General features: G+C 38.3%; 1 protein-coding gene across 5 annotated transcripts in view; it reads left to right on the forward strand.

The window, feature by feature from the left end:
* Positions 1 to 18,248, forward strand: part of grid1b (glutamate receptor, ionotropic, delta 1b) — a 442,704-nt gene that overhangs the window by 24,097 nt on the left and 400,359 nt on the right. The gene's annotated exons all lie outside the window — the stretch shown is intronic.

Consider the following 18,248-nt stretch of genomic DNA (forward strand, 5'->3'; position numbering starts at 1 on the left):
TTGCTGTCAGGATGTGTTTACCTTTAGTTTGGTCATCTGTTGATTTATTTATTTTTTTTCCCCCTGAAGCAGTCTCATGATGAAAGACCCTCATCTGAACCTTCTAAGTGCTTTTTAAACTGGGTCAGCAGTCTGCTCTGAGAGTGTGCTTGTGGCTGTTTGTTTCTTCTACACTTTCTCTTTCCGAACGCTTCCTCTTTTGAGCGTTTGGAAATTTTCAGGGAAACCCTGAGCCTCCGCCCGCTTGTATGCCTTTCCACTTTAAACAGACTTATGATCACACATCCCAGTAAGGCGAGAGATGTTGGGGATAAACAGATACTTGTGCTTTTTCTGCATGCCGATGCTGTCGAATGCGCTGATTACAGTGTGAATGTTACAGCTGAAGTGATTACAACTGTGGAAGAAAACCGAAGTGTTTTCATGCGTGCTCGGAGAAGGTGATGCTGTTATCACAATTTAGCTGCACTAACTGCGTTTGCTACTATTATTGGGTATTTTTAGAAATGTTTGAGATTCAAAAAAAAAAAAAAAAGCGCATTGTCGTCAAAACCAAAACCTAAAAAATGTTTTATTTTTATTTTTAGAATAACTCGCACATAAACACGGTCTTACATTTAGTTCCCGGATATATAAGCCTAAGAATCCCCCCTCCAGCTGAACGCCTAAGTGGCAAACATGAATATTTCAGAAAGAAGACTTAGAGCTGTTCATCTTAAGCATTACTGACTTGGCAGACTACAGCCAAGTTCTCTAAAGGTTTACTTTAAAGCATAGAGGCTGATGCCTCAGGCGCTGCCACAGTTTTACATCCGACCCTTCAAAAAAATAAAACGGGAAATGTGATGGTTCACCTAAAGAAGCTGAAGCCTTAAACTCAAAGACATGAAACGATTAGTTACAAACTGTGGACAGGAGCTGAAAGGGATATAATTGGTTTGTCTCGTGTTGTTCCGTAAAGATGAGGTTTTTCTTTAGTCACTTGGGAGACAGCAACATGATTCATTGATTTGATATTAATGTTTACTCACCAATTTTTACATTTAGCCACATTTTACAGTAAGGATGAGAAAAATGCTTGGTAAAAATTGTTCTGAGGTCCTGTTAGTCAAAATGTCTCATGACACATGTCTTGGTTAGAAATGAATTTACCTCATAAAACCTGTCCGCATTATTTATATTTACAAATTCTTAAATATGAACTTTTTGGATTTCCTCTAATCAAAACCAGGGCTGTTAAAATCTATATTTCCCTATGATGGCTACTAAACCTAAACTAATTTCGCAAAAAGACAATTGATGCAAACTGACGCATTCATTTTTGTCAAAATAGTTGATTTTTCTTCAGGAGCAGCGCTCAAATAACAGAAACTCAGACCCTCCTTGGAGCCTCTCATCTGACTAATGTCGGGAGTAGGCGTGTCACAGTAACACATTTTGCTCCAGAAGTTATCTCCATAATCCATAAAGTTGTTGTTTTGAGACCATTTTTAAGTAAAATAACTGTAATAATCCAAAAACACATTCTCAAAGGTCAATGAAGATATTTTAAATATCCAAGATAAAAAAAATAAAACTCAAAGCTATAAATGAGATGAATTATGAAGTTTTTGTAAAGCAGATTATAGCCCAAGTATTAAAGACTTTTATCATTCAGTTTTTAAAGAGAGGGAGAAAAAGAGAAAAACAATAAATCATGCCAATGAGAATGACTGAGTTTGTTATTTATTATGCAATTAATTGACTTCTTGATTATTGGGACAGTTTATTTTGATTCTATGGATGAGTGAAAATCCACAATACATTTAAACCTGAGTGTACTCATGAGGAGCCAGATCTTGGTTTTGTTTTGCATTTTCCACCCTCCACTCTCACAGAGTGTTGTTCATACAATCTTAAAGGATGAGAACGAACAGCATGATGGAAGGACTTAACTTTTCAGTTGCACTTTTCATACCTGTTGACATCTTTTGTAATTACAGTCAGCATTTGACAATTACTGGAGGTGAGAACACGCCAAACTCTGAAACCTTAGCAGGCTTGAGAAGTCCTTAAAACCCCTTTTTTTAAATCTCCCATGGAAACGGTGCACTTGCAATATGACTATTTCACTCAGGCTGATTTTTGATGTTTGGGAGAAAGTCTAAAATGTTTATACCTGTAAGCTGAAGTTTACTTAGTGGGGGAAAAAAAAGTTAAATAGTTTCTATGCTGAGTACCGTAATCATTCTTTTGGTCTTGTTTAGATTTTTCTGCTAATTGAAGGAAAGAAAATGCTGCTTTCATTCATATGAAAATGTGATTTGCGGGACGTAAACAGAACACCAGCGTTTTTACCACTCATCGACATAATTGAAAACTGATTAACATGCACTGAATTAAAGTGCATGAACATTAATAGAGATGCTTTTCCTCCTCTGCATTGTGATAGCCGTGATGTGTATGAATACGTGGATGTGACCTGCTGTTTAAAGGTCCGTAGGACAAAATAGTCACGTAGCTGCTGTAGTCATTAGCCATTTAAATTCTGCTCTTTTAGATGCTTTGTTTAAGGGCATTTGATTACCATGATGATGATGATGATGATGATGATGCTGAATGCCAGGGGGTATTAGTCAGAATTTGTGGCAAATCTTGGTGCTTTTTTTATGTAATTTTAAACAATTTATTAAAGGATTTATGTGGAAAAAAGTATTTTTTTATTAAAGAGGTTCAAACTGACTTAATCAGCATGAAGCTGTTACATTTTTTTTATCCCCATTGCAAGAAGATTATATATCCTTAAGTGAAAATATGTCAATAAATGCTGCGGTTTAATTCATTTGATCTTTTTGAAGCATTTATGCACTAAAATTATGTTACTCCTGGTGCACCGCCACCTAATCCACTTTCTCCCTGTTTAGCAGTTAAATTTGACGGCTAAACAGCCACCACCATTAAAGAGAGTAATGAACTTGATGTGCTACTTCATGCAGGTTAAATACCTGAACAGAGGGAGCACGAAAGATGAAACGGAGGGCGGCGGGAGTTAGTCCAGCAGTAAATGTCAGAGGGATGGGCAGCAGATGAAGCGACTGAAGAAGAAACGGGAGGGAGGAATACATGAAGAGCTGGGAAAAAAAACAAAAACAAAGACGCAGACAAGGATGGAGGAAACGAATGCAAAATGAAACATCTCAGTGATTGTTTTATCAAATCATGGTGCTATGGGACGATGGGGAGATGTTTTTTTTTTTTTTTTTCTGTGTGCTGATGATTATGACCCGGCTGCTTTCTTGGTTGGTTTGACCTTTCTCAGAGCTCCAGTGATCCGTGGCCCTGGGAGACTCCCACAGCCCGGGCTGTAGTGGATTATGGGTAATAAGAGAGGGATTCACATTCTGCTGTGTGTGTTCTTGGGCTGTTTGTGTTGTTTTATAAATATCTGTTTACTCTCATAAAACCTTGCTTGATATTTTGACAATTTTCTCATTGGCCTCTCCAATTCTAATGGTAAGGTTATTTAAGATTTTTACCGTTCAAAATAATGTTTTTTTTTATTTTTATTTCACAGTAAGCTGAACATTTTATTTTGATCCTTTGATTTCAGTCAAAGCAAGTTTGTTCATAAAAGCAAGGATGAGAATTCACATTGAAAGCAAGACGATAGTAAAAATTAAAGCATCACATAAAAAGGTTAAAAAGCCAATTAAAAATCCACAACATGACAGAAAAGATAAAAGTAATTTTTGACCTTAATGCAAAAGCTTCAGTAAACAGTTTAAATTACCTAACAGCTAAACAGAGCAGAGGGTCCTTCTGGTCCTGATCATATTAAAGGAACAGGTCTAAGAGTGCATTCACACCAGCCTTGCTCAGTCTGCTCCAATCAAACTTTAGTCTGTTTACCTACAAAGTCTGGTTTGCTTGGGGAGGTGCCAATGTGCAATTTAACTCTAATGCAGACCAAAAACAGTGAGCCACTTAAAAACCTGGATCTCAGTTTTATTAAAGTGAACTGTGGCACCGGTTGAATGCATAAGTAAATGCCAACCGGACCAGAGATGGCGCCAAAAGCAGGAAGTGGACAATAGTGCCGGGCATTTTGCGTCAGTACACACAAAACAAACGTGTGTGTGTGTCTAGCACTAGCAAGAGAAATGGCTCGTAGTCTTTTGCCAATGACCGAAAACAAACAGTCCAACCGCAAAAATCTGTCACTTCATTTTTGTTGACATTTTGTGAAGACGGAGGTTGTGCTCAGTGTGTCATTTCCTTCTGTGGTTCTTGCTGCAGCGCCACCACAGGCGACGTGGGTAAGCGAGTTGGTTAAAGGTTTTGGTTTGTTTGACACAGTGAGGTGTGAAAGGGAACCGCATGAACTTTCCAAATGTTGCACTGTAGCTCCCCAATCAAGCAGCCTACCAGACTATCAGGAGTGGAAACCCTTAGACAACCAGAGAGGTCTTCATGGTTCATACCTGACCACCAAATCTTTAATATCTTTAATTAATTTGCTTTATTTGCTGAAGAGGGACACTGCATTAATTAACATTTTGAACAACAGAAATATAAACTCACCCAACTATAGCAAAGGCTGATTTCTATTGTGTGTGTCCTTGCCAGATGGTACAGGCTTAATTACCTAAAATTAAGGTTTTAGATTTATTAAACTAGGAGCTTTAGCAGCGATTTAAGGACTAGTGCGATGTGATGCATTCTCCTGGTGTCGGCTAAAACTCTGGCAGCAACATCTTGGATGAGCTGCAGCTGCCTCAAGAATCTCGTATAGACACCATTACAACAGAATGACCGGAAAATAAAAACCGATTTGTTTGAACAAGTACGATTGTGACAGCAAACTACTTTGACGTTTCCAGAAATGTTGTTTTGCTTCTTCTCTAAGAAAATTTAATTCTGTTTCAAAATAAGCAATTAAAATTACATTTTTTCTGTAACCAGGTTGAACCTGAAAACTAAGAAACCTGCCAATATCTAATTAAGGACTTAGTTACCCTTAATTAGAGATGAAGTAGTATGGGGGAGGAGGGGAAACTAGGGTCCAGAAAATATATTTTTTGATTTTTAACTTTTTACTATTTTTTTTCTTTTCTTTTTTTTTTTTGCATTGCGTCTGAAATAGAACTTTAAATTCTCTCAAATCATTTCGACAATAATCTTGACTTATCTTTTGATGTGAAAAAGGGCCCAGAATCAACTGGTACATCATATCTTATTGAGGAAACGTACTAAATCATTGGTATGGGAAATGTGCCAAATCCACTTGCATGGTGCCTCCACGGCTGAATGAAATAACCTGACTCTGTGACGGCCTTCCAGAAAAGGGACAAACCGTCCGTCTTCCATTACACAGTTTGTCGCATCATCTGAAACATTTTCGCTTATGAGATCTGAGACACAGCCATTCATTTCCTGCTTAAACAGCTCATCTCATTAAGGCTGCCAGTATAACCGATGACTGCACAGCCTTTCACAATCCTGACTCTTTGTCATAATAGTAGCTGTTTGTTCGGATAGGAATAGCTCTTCATCCACACACTAACACATGGAATAGTTGAATGCAGTAAACAAACCTTCTGTTGAAAATCTCAGTGAAACCATCTGGCGGAGAAATCCGCCTGGATTACATGCCTGGAGTTCCCAACAAAGAGCCTGGGACTGCACATCTCTAATCCTTTTAACACGTATCAGCTGAATATTCAATAAGGAAGCCCAGCTATACACTGTTTGTTTGGTTTTTTTTTGTGGTTTTTTTTCACAGATGGTTTAGTTTTTTCTTGTTGTTTTTTTTTTTTAGTCCAGCAGTCTTGGCTTCCTGACCTGCCGTTTTGTAATGCGGATATAATGTGATGAACTTTTTAACACTGCTCACTGATTCTTTAATTGGCTTTTCAATTCAAACAAATTAGCCTAATTGTCTTATTATGATCATGTCCAGCTTAGCTCAATAACTGTATAATTAGAAGAGAAATTACTTGACCTAAGAAGTCTGAAAGGATTGTGTTGCATAATTCTTTTCCAATATTGTTAATTTTTTTTAATTTCCTATTTCTTTATGTGCTTTTGATTCGTATTATACGGGTTTTTTGCAGTAATGAGATATGCTTCATTTCTTATTTGTACTCAAAATTTGTCTTTTGTTTGAAAGAGTTTATAGCTATGCATAATAAAGTAAAATGAAGAAGAAAACCTGAATTATCATGAGTGCTAAATGCTAAACAAGCTGTTTTTTTTTTTTGTTTTTTTTCAGTGTATGTGCATGGAGATCTGTGTTTGAGTGACAGCTCCTGCTGTTGGATCTTTGCAGACAAATTGGCCTCATCTGTCTCCCAGCAGCAGGTTTTCCCTCCGCCAGGACTGATCAGAATCAGATGTGAGGGCCAGGTGTGAGCCTGAATAAAATATTACCAAAGGTGGATTAAAAAAACAAAAAAACAACCCAAAATCACTTTTGGTCTCGTTCTCAGGATGGATGCTTGGACCAATTGGAAAGTTTCGATTCTTTTATTTGATGCCCATGTTGGTGTCTTTCTCTATAAAGTCACCAATACCTTACTAATGAGAATATTTAATCAGAAGATCTGCTTTGAAACAATATACTTATTATAAAGTTGTTTTCCACATGCAGGCAGTGAAGGAATGAACCTTCAGGCTGAGAAATGTGACAACGGATCAATTTTCCATATTTTTTTTTTGGTAAAGCTTTTTAATGAGCAGCTCAGGGTTTTTTTTTTTCCTTTTGTTTATGTGAAAACGTAACACTTTTGAAGGATGCCAATTATGTGGCACTTGTTTTCATGACAAACCTCAAAATAATAGGAACAAACGTAGCTTCCCAATAATCAATAAAACACGCAGGGTTTAAAAACATCAATAACAGCGATGTGACTCTTTCTGAATGTGGGTTCATCTGTTGGTTTTGACCATAGTCTTCCTCGCTAGTTTACAGATCAGATGCGACTTAAATTGGGAAAGAATGTGTTGAAATAATGAAACATTATTAGATTTTTAGATCCTTGAGGTAGTCTCTGCTAAACTGTTTTATTTATTCAACTAATACTCTTGTACACTGTTGTCTGGTTGGCAACTTTTAAGACATTCATATTACCTCTAGTTAGAAGAAAGATGATGGTTAAAACAAAAGAGTTACTTTTAACCCAAATCTGGTTATTCTGGGCTTAAATGTAAATATGCTTTAAAGGGGAGATTTCTGCAGCTGTAAAGCATCCTTCTTTTTAAATGAATTGGTATCGATAAAAACCTGGCATAGGTAGAAGGAAAAAAAAAAAAAAAGACGTGGGGAGACAAAATTTTAGGATGCGATCAAAGAAAACAGAAGCGAACAGAATCTACTGGAAATGAAGTTACTCAGTGGATGCATCTTTTATTTCAGGGAAGGCTTTCCCAGCTGGAGCAAGAATCTCAGACATTTTCCACACAGACTTGAAACAACTGACAAGTGGAAATGGTGTGCAGTTTTAACACCGCAGGTACAAACTTACACATTTACACTTTAGAATATCTTCGGATTGAATTGGTGTCAATTTTTTCATGAGAAAATGCGGAAAAAAAAAGTTTTGGATTACAAGGAGGGCATGCTGCTGCAGGGAGGACAAACATAGCTGCACAAGTATATTTAACACCGTGGTGGTTAGATGTGTCCTCCATGTAAAAGTTCATAATTGTTGTAGATTTTGGGGGGAAATTATTATTTATTTATTTATTTTTTTAATGTTTTCCTGTAGTACATGAACTGGATCAAAACTAAACCACTATCAGAACCGGTCTGTGTTTATGTCGAGCTACCGTAACGTCCTGTTGGTTTCATCTTGTTCCTGATGAATCGGGAGCTACAGAGGAGAAGAGCTTCCGAACGTTGTTCTCGCTGTGATGCTGCTAATCTGAGCTGTCGGTTCTCTCTGTGATCTTTGTTAATCTACACTAACAGCTCTGATGTTGCCTGGTTTCTTCTCCATACTGTGATCTCTGCTGCCTTGGCTACTGCTGCTGAATGCCAGCGATTCAACTTTCTAAGAAACTATGATCCCGCGGTCACTTTCAGATTCAAATCTTTCTCTGATTTGACGCAAAAATTGCACTAATGCTTATTAATTAAACGTATTCATGCGATCAAAACCAGCACAATTAGCACTTTCAATTCTAGAGCTCCTTGATTAAAATCTAATTTTGTCATGTTCCAGGAAAAATTGCAGTTGGAGGTTAATCTGCCATCTTTTGATGTCTGTGGCCTGCTGTGTATAAAATCATGTGTATTCTATTATAAGTGCTCTGTAACGGCCTTATGCAACAAAAATCAAGATCACATGATCCGATTCAAAATATTTTATATTTAGGAAAATTCTTCCTGATTTATAACTGTGTCTAAAAATGGTAATAAATTCAAACCTGTAGAATACGGTCACCTGTATGTAACTCCAAATAATGAAAAAACCAAAATCCACTGGTCTTTTTCATGCTCACCCAGAGATTGTTTCTGCGAAGTTAGAGAGTTGATTTACCTTTGCTGTCTGTATTTTTTTCTTTTTCTTTTTGAGGATATAAATGTTGCTTTGTGTCTTTGATTAATTTTCTTGCACGTTTTAAAAGAAACTTTTAAAACTGCTTTGTCGCAGCTTAAGTTGCTGCTCTGATCCTCACCGGATTCACTCACGCTGGGATTGGAGCGACGAATCTGGTCGTCTCGTATCGCATTAATGATGTGAAAACGTTTTTCCCTTCACTGTGAGCAAATTAAGAAACAAATGTGTGTTGTGATGCCTGGATATCAAACATAGACATTTTAATCCCATTTATACTGATGATTTCATGGACAGTAAGGGACATTGCTTCACTTTCCTCCATTATTGCCTAGACTCCTGGCTCACATTTTATTTGCCAACATCAAGACTTTTATGGATAAAACCTCTACACATACCAAATCGTTTTTTAGTGTTTCGCCTAGCCAAAGACTTGCTCTTGCTTTTATGACCTAAACTCTGTTTTGACTACTGTATCACGTTTGGATAACATTGTGAAATGAAGAGGTGAGAGGAACAAATTTAAAAGACCGTGAAGACGAAGCCTCAGGCCGAGACGCAGCGGCTGTTTCATTACTTCCCAAGCCTAAAACAAACGCTTCTGTTTTGTGTTTTAGTCCAGCCATTTTCATGCTGCTTTGTTTTATTTTTCATTTTCGACTTTAACCTGCAAAGCTTTTGAAACTGCCACTGTATTGGTTTGATTTGTTTTTTTGTTTTTTTTTGTTCTCCAATTAAGCTACAAGTAGTCACGGAAACAATTTAATCAAACGGCTATTATTGTTAAATGATTAGCCACATTTCTCTTGAGTAAAATACTGTATTCATACTCTTTTGATCTTCAAGTGCAATAAATGCAAAGTGTTTTTAAACTCAGGGTAATCATGCTAAATGGTTGTGATTTTTTTTCCCCATTGGAGATTAGAACTGTGGTGATTGTTTTCAAACAACTATGCACTGCTCAAACTGCAATTACGCGTCATTAGATTACACCTCCTCCTTCTCCCATAAATACTCAGAAAGGCTGTTTTCTTTTTGCAACAGCATTTGAAACATTTAGTTATCCAATTGAAATTCACACAATCTTCAGTCCTTCTTTTCGTGCTTTCTGTTCTTATTTCTGCATTCAAGATGTTTTGCTTAATGAAAAGCAGTGAAAGTGTTGTACTAAAGTGCTTTAGATGTCATTGCTGACAATCTCTGCATATCTTTTCCGTTTGTGGTGTTCTAGGCATGAGGTAATTAAGCAGTGCACTACTGTATCAGGATGAGCCATTTTTCAATTTTATATTTAAGCATACCCTTGTTCAGGCACCTGACATTTAAGTCAAAGTCTTCTTATAGCAGAGCTTTTTCTTTTTGAAGCTTCGCTGATGGGGTCGGGTGACGTTAGATGGCCCTGTAACAAGTGAGTGTTTATTCATTTCATTTGTCCAGATTGCTCCCTGCCGACGTCGTCTTCTTTAAAAGCATAAATCCTTCAACTCTCCTGTTGATGATCAGTGATGATCTGCAGTGCAGCACTGATTCGAACATGATCAGCTTATTCATCGGCACAAACTTTGTCATCGTTTCCAAAAGCTTTATGTTGCACTTTCTTGGTGGACGTCCACTTGTCGATATTTCATGTGCGTAAAAATGCTGCTCAATCGAAGCGTAACGGGTTTGTAAGCCAAGGCTTTAAAATCGATCATAAATCCTCCTGTTGTGTGTAATGGGCTCCACTTTGATTCAGGCAATCTTTTTGTAAGAGAAGGCGACACGTTTACAGCACCTAAACCTGCATTAATGTAATGGAAGTCTTCAAAGGAAACTCTGTCATTTCAGCAATATTTCTCCTGTCAATAAACCCTGAAAATTAGCGACACAGCAGTATGTTTGTTAGTATTTTGTTTTTGACGTTGGAGCTGTCCACTGATGTCTGTTTTGTTTTTTTTTATTTGCGCAATTTACCCAAAGTTTAAAGTGCTGTCTGTTGTGACCAAATCTTTTATTTCTTCTTTTTGTTGGCCATTATTGTGCTGCATCTGCAGACTGGTCCTCTTCATCAATACATACTTGAGTTATAGCTGACATGTAGTTAAATGTTTACACAAATTGTATGAAAAAGGAAACCCAGATGATAAGTTAATGGATTGATTCACAAGACTAGTTTCAAATTGAAGCATGTCTGTGACTGTATTTTACCTCAAAGAAAACTTCACGTTTCACGTAAAAATCAAAAGAAACTGGCCAAGATATCAGGGAGAGAATTGCAGACCTCTGTAAGATTGGTTCAATTTCTATGTTCCTGATGGTCGGACGTTTATATAGCATGACGGCATCCAGCAATCACTCTTCAGGAAGGAGACGAGTTCTGTGTCTGAGATGAACAAGTTCCCCGTCAACTCAAAAACAAGAAAAACAAAATGCACACAATGACGCTGAAACGCGTCATCTACCTACAGGAGCTGACATGCCACTCAGCGAGGAAGATTTAGTTGGTTTAGAAGTAATACAAACAGCCCAATTACAGTTTGCACATGTTAGAGAGACCTTAATGGTTTTGGAGACCCTTGTTGCCTGATTAAACTAAATACAAAGTGTTTGTCTATAATAGCTAGCCTTTTATCTAAAGGAAAATATGTTTTTTTTTGTTTTTTAGTAATTCTTAGAATGCAGTTGGACATGTAAGGAAATGTATGCATATATCTAAGTTCATAAATATATTGGAAGGATTTTGGTTATCCAAACTGACCTGAAACCATTGACAGAAACTGAAGGGCAGGAGATGAAGGTGAGAAGGTGAGTTCTCTCCATCAGATGTTGACAGTCCCACCTGCTCTCTCCTCTACTTTAGTCTTTGACTACAGTATCTGCCAATGCCAATTGCTCCATAAATCTAATCTTGTCAATACCAGCCGCCATAAAGGCCTAAAGTGCCGAAGTCCGTCATACATGGAGAATTTACATTCTGCTGCTCTAAGGCAACAAGATCAGCGACGGGCCCACATTTCCTCTTCATCACAGCTAACTAGAGAAGGGCTGACAGCAGTAAGGGCTTCATTGGTACCATAGATCAGTTCTGGTCCATCTGCTTGTCATGTCTGATTGGGGCATAAATGTAACTGGCTTTTTTTTTTTTTTTTTTTTAAAGTCACCAGTGACAAAGAACATTTAGATAGCAATGAGGGGAGGGTTTCCTCCAGAGGGAAGTAAAGTTTGATGTTGCCAAGAGATGAACTCTGTGGATCACAGCTGATTGTTTCCACTCCACACAAACACAGACACAGAGCACTTGATGTAATTAAGAGGGTTTGATTTTTTGCACAATTTCCACAGCAGGGACAATTAGGACTATTGCTGTGATTGTCGGGGGCACTCCAAATGTTAACAACCAAGGATCACAATTACCTCATTTAAAACAGCAGCTGGCCAGCTGGTAAATGATATCTGTGGGTGGTGAAAGGCTCGGCAGACCCCAGCAGAGATGCCCTCTAGATTAAATGTGGCTGTATTAACAATGCAGGTTGCTGCTGGCGCTGCCAGTGAGGGTGTGTGGGCTGTTCACGTATCTGTTACTGGAGGTACTAATGTTGTAGACCCTGGTTAAATAGACTAATGACAGTATAGTTGGTGCTAAATTAATTTAATTCAGCTTATTTATAATGTGCCAGTCCATAACAAACATCTTAAGTGCCTTGAGTGGCTTCTCAAGCATCAAAAGATGACTATATTCAATCATACTGACTATAATTTAGTACAAATTGATAAAAAAAATGATTCAGTTGGAGTTGGATAGGAATAAAAATGTTCCGCTACTCCACCTTTTAACCAACACTGTGATCCCTTCGAAGTTTTAGAGATTATAATCTTGCCTTCAGTCATGGTAGTGTGAATTTCATGATTGAACTAAAATACAGCGGAGACGAGTTGAAATCAGACGGCTGTAATCCAAACAGCTGACAAGTACATGACCTCAATTTCTTTTTTTTTTTTTTTTTTTTGACACGGACGTCACACAGATACACTCTGAATCAGTGCAGATCCTGTAAATATCCTCGGTTTCCATGTTTTCAAACTTCCTTTATGTTGGGGAAAATGACAGCCCTGAGATTTTAGCGTTGCATCGAACCTCCATCCAACAGAATAACTGTAAATGTGATGCCGAGACCTTCTTGTCTCCTTTCTAGTGGGAGTTCATCATGTGGGGTCAGCTACACACTGGTTGTAAATATTTGTTGACTTCATGTTCTTAAAAAATTAACATTCATATTGCTCCAAAATGAACTCTCTACAAACAAACAAACAAAAAAAGCAGTTTAAATGAGTAAATTATTTCCATCTTTCATTTGCTTTTTTCAGGTTTTTCCACATTTTTTCTTTGTTGTAAATTATTGGACTCCGCAATACAGTGGAAGGGTAGAAAGTCCCCTGAGCAGATCCATATACAACCAGTTCAGGGATTCTGGAGCTGCATGAGCCTCACAATGAGACACAAAAGCCGGTTGTAAAGCCGCAGTGAATGGAAACAGGCTGGCCTGATATTTCCCAGCCTGGTGTATTGTTTCCAGCATCCCAGCAGGATTATGCTTGATTCCAACAATAACACCTTATTATTAGGTTTGGAGTAGTGCACTGCCTTTGTTTACTGTGTTGACCCGCTTCAATGCGTCCCAGAAGGGCGGGTGATTTTACAATAAAATGGAGATCTGGGACCCGTGATTCCTCTGACAGATCTTCTCCGGCACAAATATGACGGATGAGATTTACAGAGGGGTTTGCTGCAATTCTCAGAGCTCCAGGGTTTAAAACTGATGGCGAGAGAGGAGATGATGAAGACGAGCAGCTGGGGAAATCCTTCCAGCCTCAACTTAAACTGGAGACTCCTTTAATGGTTTCTTTCCCCTGAGAGGTTCTGGAACTCGAAATGTGGAAACTGGCCGACTGGATCCACAGCTGTTGCACTTTGAGATTTTTAACGTTTACTTACAATCCTGAAAATCTGAATTTGTCACATTAAAGCCACAAACTTCAATGCATTTCATTTGGATTATATATGACATGCATTACTTAGAGTTGCTCTCGTTGGGAAGGGAAAGTTGTTTTGAAATACAAATAAGGGTTAGGTTGTAAAACTAAGCTTTGAGGATCTCCCAATTGTTTAATCAATCATGTGAAAATGGAAAGAGTAAGGCACCACTCCAAAGCATATCTGGCCACCTAAATGGACTGGCTAGCATAAATCAGAGCAGCAGCCAAGAGGTGACCAGCACTCAGTGTAATTCTTGCCCACATTAGAATGAAGACGGCTAGACAGTGAGTGCTGGTTATCAATTTTTGGAAACTTTGCACCCAACATTTGACTTAGACTCTGAAGTCAGAGATTGATTGCTTGGCTGGGGGAAAAAAAGGAGAACAGGACAACTATTAGTAGTTGCCATTGTTGACGTATGGCTATATACGTCAACAATGCCATGTAGGCATGTAGGGGACATGCAACTCCATGTCACAGACTTGTAGATTCCATCCATCCATCCATCCATTTTCTAACACCCTTGTCCCTTGTGGGGTCAGGAGGGTTGCTGGTGTCTGGACAGGTCGTCAGTCTGTCCACTTGTAGATTTAGTTTTTTATATAGTTTGAGAACATAAATCTTTCTTCTTTTCCTTCTTCACCAATATTTACTAATCGCATAACAGCAAAGCCTCATTCTTACAATTTCCCTGAGGGCAAATCCCAAAGGGTTAAATAACAGAATAGCATATTCTGTGTATAACTACAAGAAACCGTCTGTAAAATACAAATGTGTTAGCTCATTGAGCTCTGAGCAACAAGAAACTAACACATACGTGTTAGATTTACTGAGCTGAAGCTTTTTGTCACAGCTGTATATAATGAGTCGTACACAAACCGGTTGTTTAAAGTGAACAGAATTAAATCACTAGGTGTCGACTTTATTTATGCTTTCAACTCTGTTTTAAAAATGTATGGGTGTGAGAGCAAAGAGACTCTCTGAGAATCATAACATATTACCAACAGAACATCCAGAAAAGGGGGCGCATGTTCAATAAATAATTTCACAATCCTAAGAAAATTCTGGAAACATCTGGTCGGAGAAACTGTCTGAGTGACTCATTGTCTCCTCCGACGAAGGTGCTTCTCTGAAACTCTTCAGTCTGGTTGACTTGCGGTATCCGTCTCTACCCACACGGTTAATTCAAGACATTAACATCCACCCCTGGGGATCCACAGGAAGCTTGTGATGCATTTATACAGGTGGGACCTGAGAGAAACGAGGTTCAACTGCCATCACGATTCCATCACAAAAGATTGTTGAGTGTAGAAAATAGAAAGCTGGAATCATAAAAAAATGCAGGAAAATTATTCTGTGCTGTAAAAATGTCAAATGTTTATTTACGCTTAACATTTAGTAAGTTGTATTCACAAGTGGAAGAAGGATACCAAACAGCCTCTCCAGGTGACGGATCTGTACAGAAAACGACTTTGTCATTCCCGTTTTTACCCAGAACGGATTAATTTATGTTTGCACAGTCTTTAGTGAGAACAGCAGGCCTGCAATGAGATGAAAGTGATTAAAAATACATTGTTGGAATTATCTCTCTCTCTCTCTCCAGTTTAGTGGGCCACCATTATCAATTATCCTGAACATGCCCCGCTGGTTAAACTTAGTAATTATTAGCCAGATGAAGTCGTCGCTGCAGCTAGGATCCGAGGGTGCGGTCTAAGCCTTAATATGTCTCAGTTGATTTATTGCCAACTCTAATGAGGTTGGAGCAATCTGCAGAACTGAATGTTTATGAATCGTTTGTGTCTTAGAGATATGGAAGTGTTTCTGCCCTGCAGTTCAATACATTTTAAAGGTAATTTGTTCAAAAGAGCTCCAACGGTTGAGTGACGCAGCAGGAAGTCGCATTGTTTTATGCATGCAGACTCTGAATGCAGGAAATGAGCCGGGAGATTAAAGTAACACCAATTACGCCGGAATTGCACACTCACAATAGCATATAGAACAAAACAGAGAAACGCCATTCTCCTACTCTAACCGCTGTTGCAGTAAAACACTCACCTTGCACCGTTTGTGCACCTCTGTACCTGTTTAGAGCTGCCATTTAAGATGCACAAATTAATGGTGTCATTTATTTACTGTACTGAAGCTCCTAGAAACTGTTTGCAGCAACAAAGACACAAAATGTGAGAACAGAATCGTAGAACCAAGTTGGTAGAATCATGTTCTAGCAACTTGACTTGGCTTGTAATTCTAAAACAAACCTCCACCTCCTGTGCTCTCCTGTAACTACTTGCTTTTAATTGCACATTGGTCTCAGTTCATAGCAATGCTCTAAGTGGGCTGGTATGCTGCACAATCATTTTTAAATTTCACTCCTCGGGGTATTGGGACTTTTTCCAAAGTAGCAGGTCATTTTTCGGTGTTATGTTAGTCTTTGTTTCCCCCTCCATATGTATTCCTCTTACATCTCCACACAGACCAGGCAGCAAATCAAGGCATGCACTAATCACAAGCTTTCTCCAGGCCCTAAACTGGGACCCAAGGGGACTACGGCAAGTAGGTGTGATGTGTACATGGGTGTGTGTGCTGCCTGTCCTGCTATAACAATAGTGTCAAAGGCTATTCATGTTGTAGTTATTACTTTTCAAATGTTTTGGTTAGTTCATATAAACACCAGGATTAAATAAATATGTTTGTTTTTAATACTTTCTGGAATAGGAAAATGCAAGTGTTAACTTTGTCAACATGAGTAGTAGTCGTTCTCAATCACTCCATCTTACCATTGTGTTTTTTTTTTTTTTTTTTGGTTCATCATTGTTTCCTCTGTTCCCTCTGAATTTTCTGCCCTCTTTCCTTCTGCCAGATTTCTACGTTGCCTTCACTGCTGGTGTTCTTTGCTGCATTTTAAGAAGTCCCTCATTATAAAGCAAAGGAACAGGCCGAGCAGCCAATCCCGTTCCGGCTCTGCTCGTTTTCTCAGACTCTTCATTTTTCCCACACTCCTCCTTACCTCGCTGTGACTTCATTTGCATGTTGAGAGCACGTCCTGAGCGCACGCAGAGCTTTCTTAGACTGAGTGTAAGTGATCAGAGACGGTTGCGTCACCGTGAGGAGTGTTACTTCTTTACAAGCATTCTCCCGAGCACGCAGGCAGAAACTGTTGACTTACTATTACTGCTTTCATAGCTGTGCGTCCCACTCCTTCCCCACTTTGAGACGTTTTGAAATGTCTGACAAGAAAACAACCAGTTTATGTAACAGGGCTTTACCACCGTCAGCTCAGTTATTTGGAACGCATTTTAAAACAAACATTCTAAAAATAATTTGTCTGACATTTGCGGGTTTAAGACTGAATCTGATGAGTCTTTTTTTTTTTTATCTCCTAGGTTTTGTTTATTTCATATCGTTCTGTATTGATAGTAAATTTGAAATTGTTAGACATAACCCTAAGTTACACCTTTTTGCTTGGCTTTCCTCAGCAACCAATATGGTATAGAAAAAGCATCGACCTGGTGAACATAAGACTAAAACATACATGTGATTTCAGAAAATAAACCTGTCGAAATAATCAAATTTAGATGTCATATGATCCACATGGAGACCACTCATGCGGATTTGATTAGCAGAAAGCTAATCACGCATGTTGCGTTTTACTCGCGCAACTAGAGTAAAATTGCTGTAGTAACCAACGGTAACCATTGAATTACCAATCAATGTTCTGATTGGTAATGCAATCAGAACATTGAGTGAAGGTCAGCAGACACCACGGATGAGTGCAGGTGCAGCAGAAGGGTTTACAGGCGCTTGATGACGGTTAATAAGGGCTGTTACATTGTGAGTACATGGGACCTCATGGTTGTGTTGGTTAAACTGTGTAACGCATTCTGTCTAAAAAAAAAAGTTTCTGTTTTCTGCTTGGACGCTTGTGAATAGGCAGAGATTAGCACTGAGCTTCAGGCAACCCAAGCATTTTTTGAGCTGCAACGTATTTTTACTTGTGTATGTATGGAAATTCAATGAGCGGTTTTAAGACAATGCCCCACCAATTTTTCATTTACATATTTGGGGGGAAAAATATTGACCCCATGAGGTCAAAAATGAAGCAGAAGTTCATTAAAGTCAACATGGTGACTTGTGAGTTTGGAGGATTTTCACTGATGCAGAACTGAAAATCTAGCATGGTTCCAGGATGCATAGTGAATGTCATGGTAATGCTAAATTTATTTGCTTTTCAGAGTAAATTTTAAAGTCTTTTTAACCTCTATTGCTTTTAAGTTTCCTTTAAACAGAGATTGGCAATTTCAGTCTCCATGGGAGGCATATTTTAGATGTTCTCCTGCTTCTGGAGCCCAACCCCCTTTCTTTGAGATGTTCTTCTTTGACAAAGCTTTTACAGCACAATGAATATGACTGAACAAGTGAACAAAGTCCATAGAAGTTGATCTGATTTGTCAATTAGTGCAGCTTCTCTACATTTTATTAATTAAAAAAAAACAGGCAGAGTGGTTAGACAAACCTTTAATTCACCAGGCAGAACATCAAGAAAAATGTCTTATTTTCTATGTTAAAATGAAAGTGCTAAAGCACATAAAAGGGGAAATACAAGCAGCTCATTTAGATGCATACAATGAGTTCATTGTGCAAAACATTTACATGGTGCCTTAAAAATGTCCTTTAGTCTGGGTAGAAATAATCTTCTG

The sequence above is a fragment of the Gambusia affinis genome, linkage group LG20 (assembly GCF_019740435.1).
Source record: "Gambusia affinis linkage group LG20, SWU_Gaff_1.0, whole genome shotgun sequence".
NCBI classification, from domain to species: Eukaryota; Metazoa; Chordata; class Actinopteri; order Cyprinodontiformes; family Poeciliidae; genus Gambusia; species Gambusia affinis.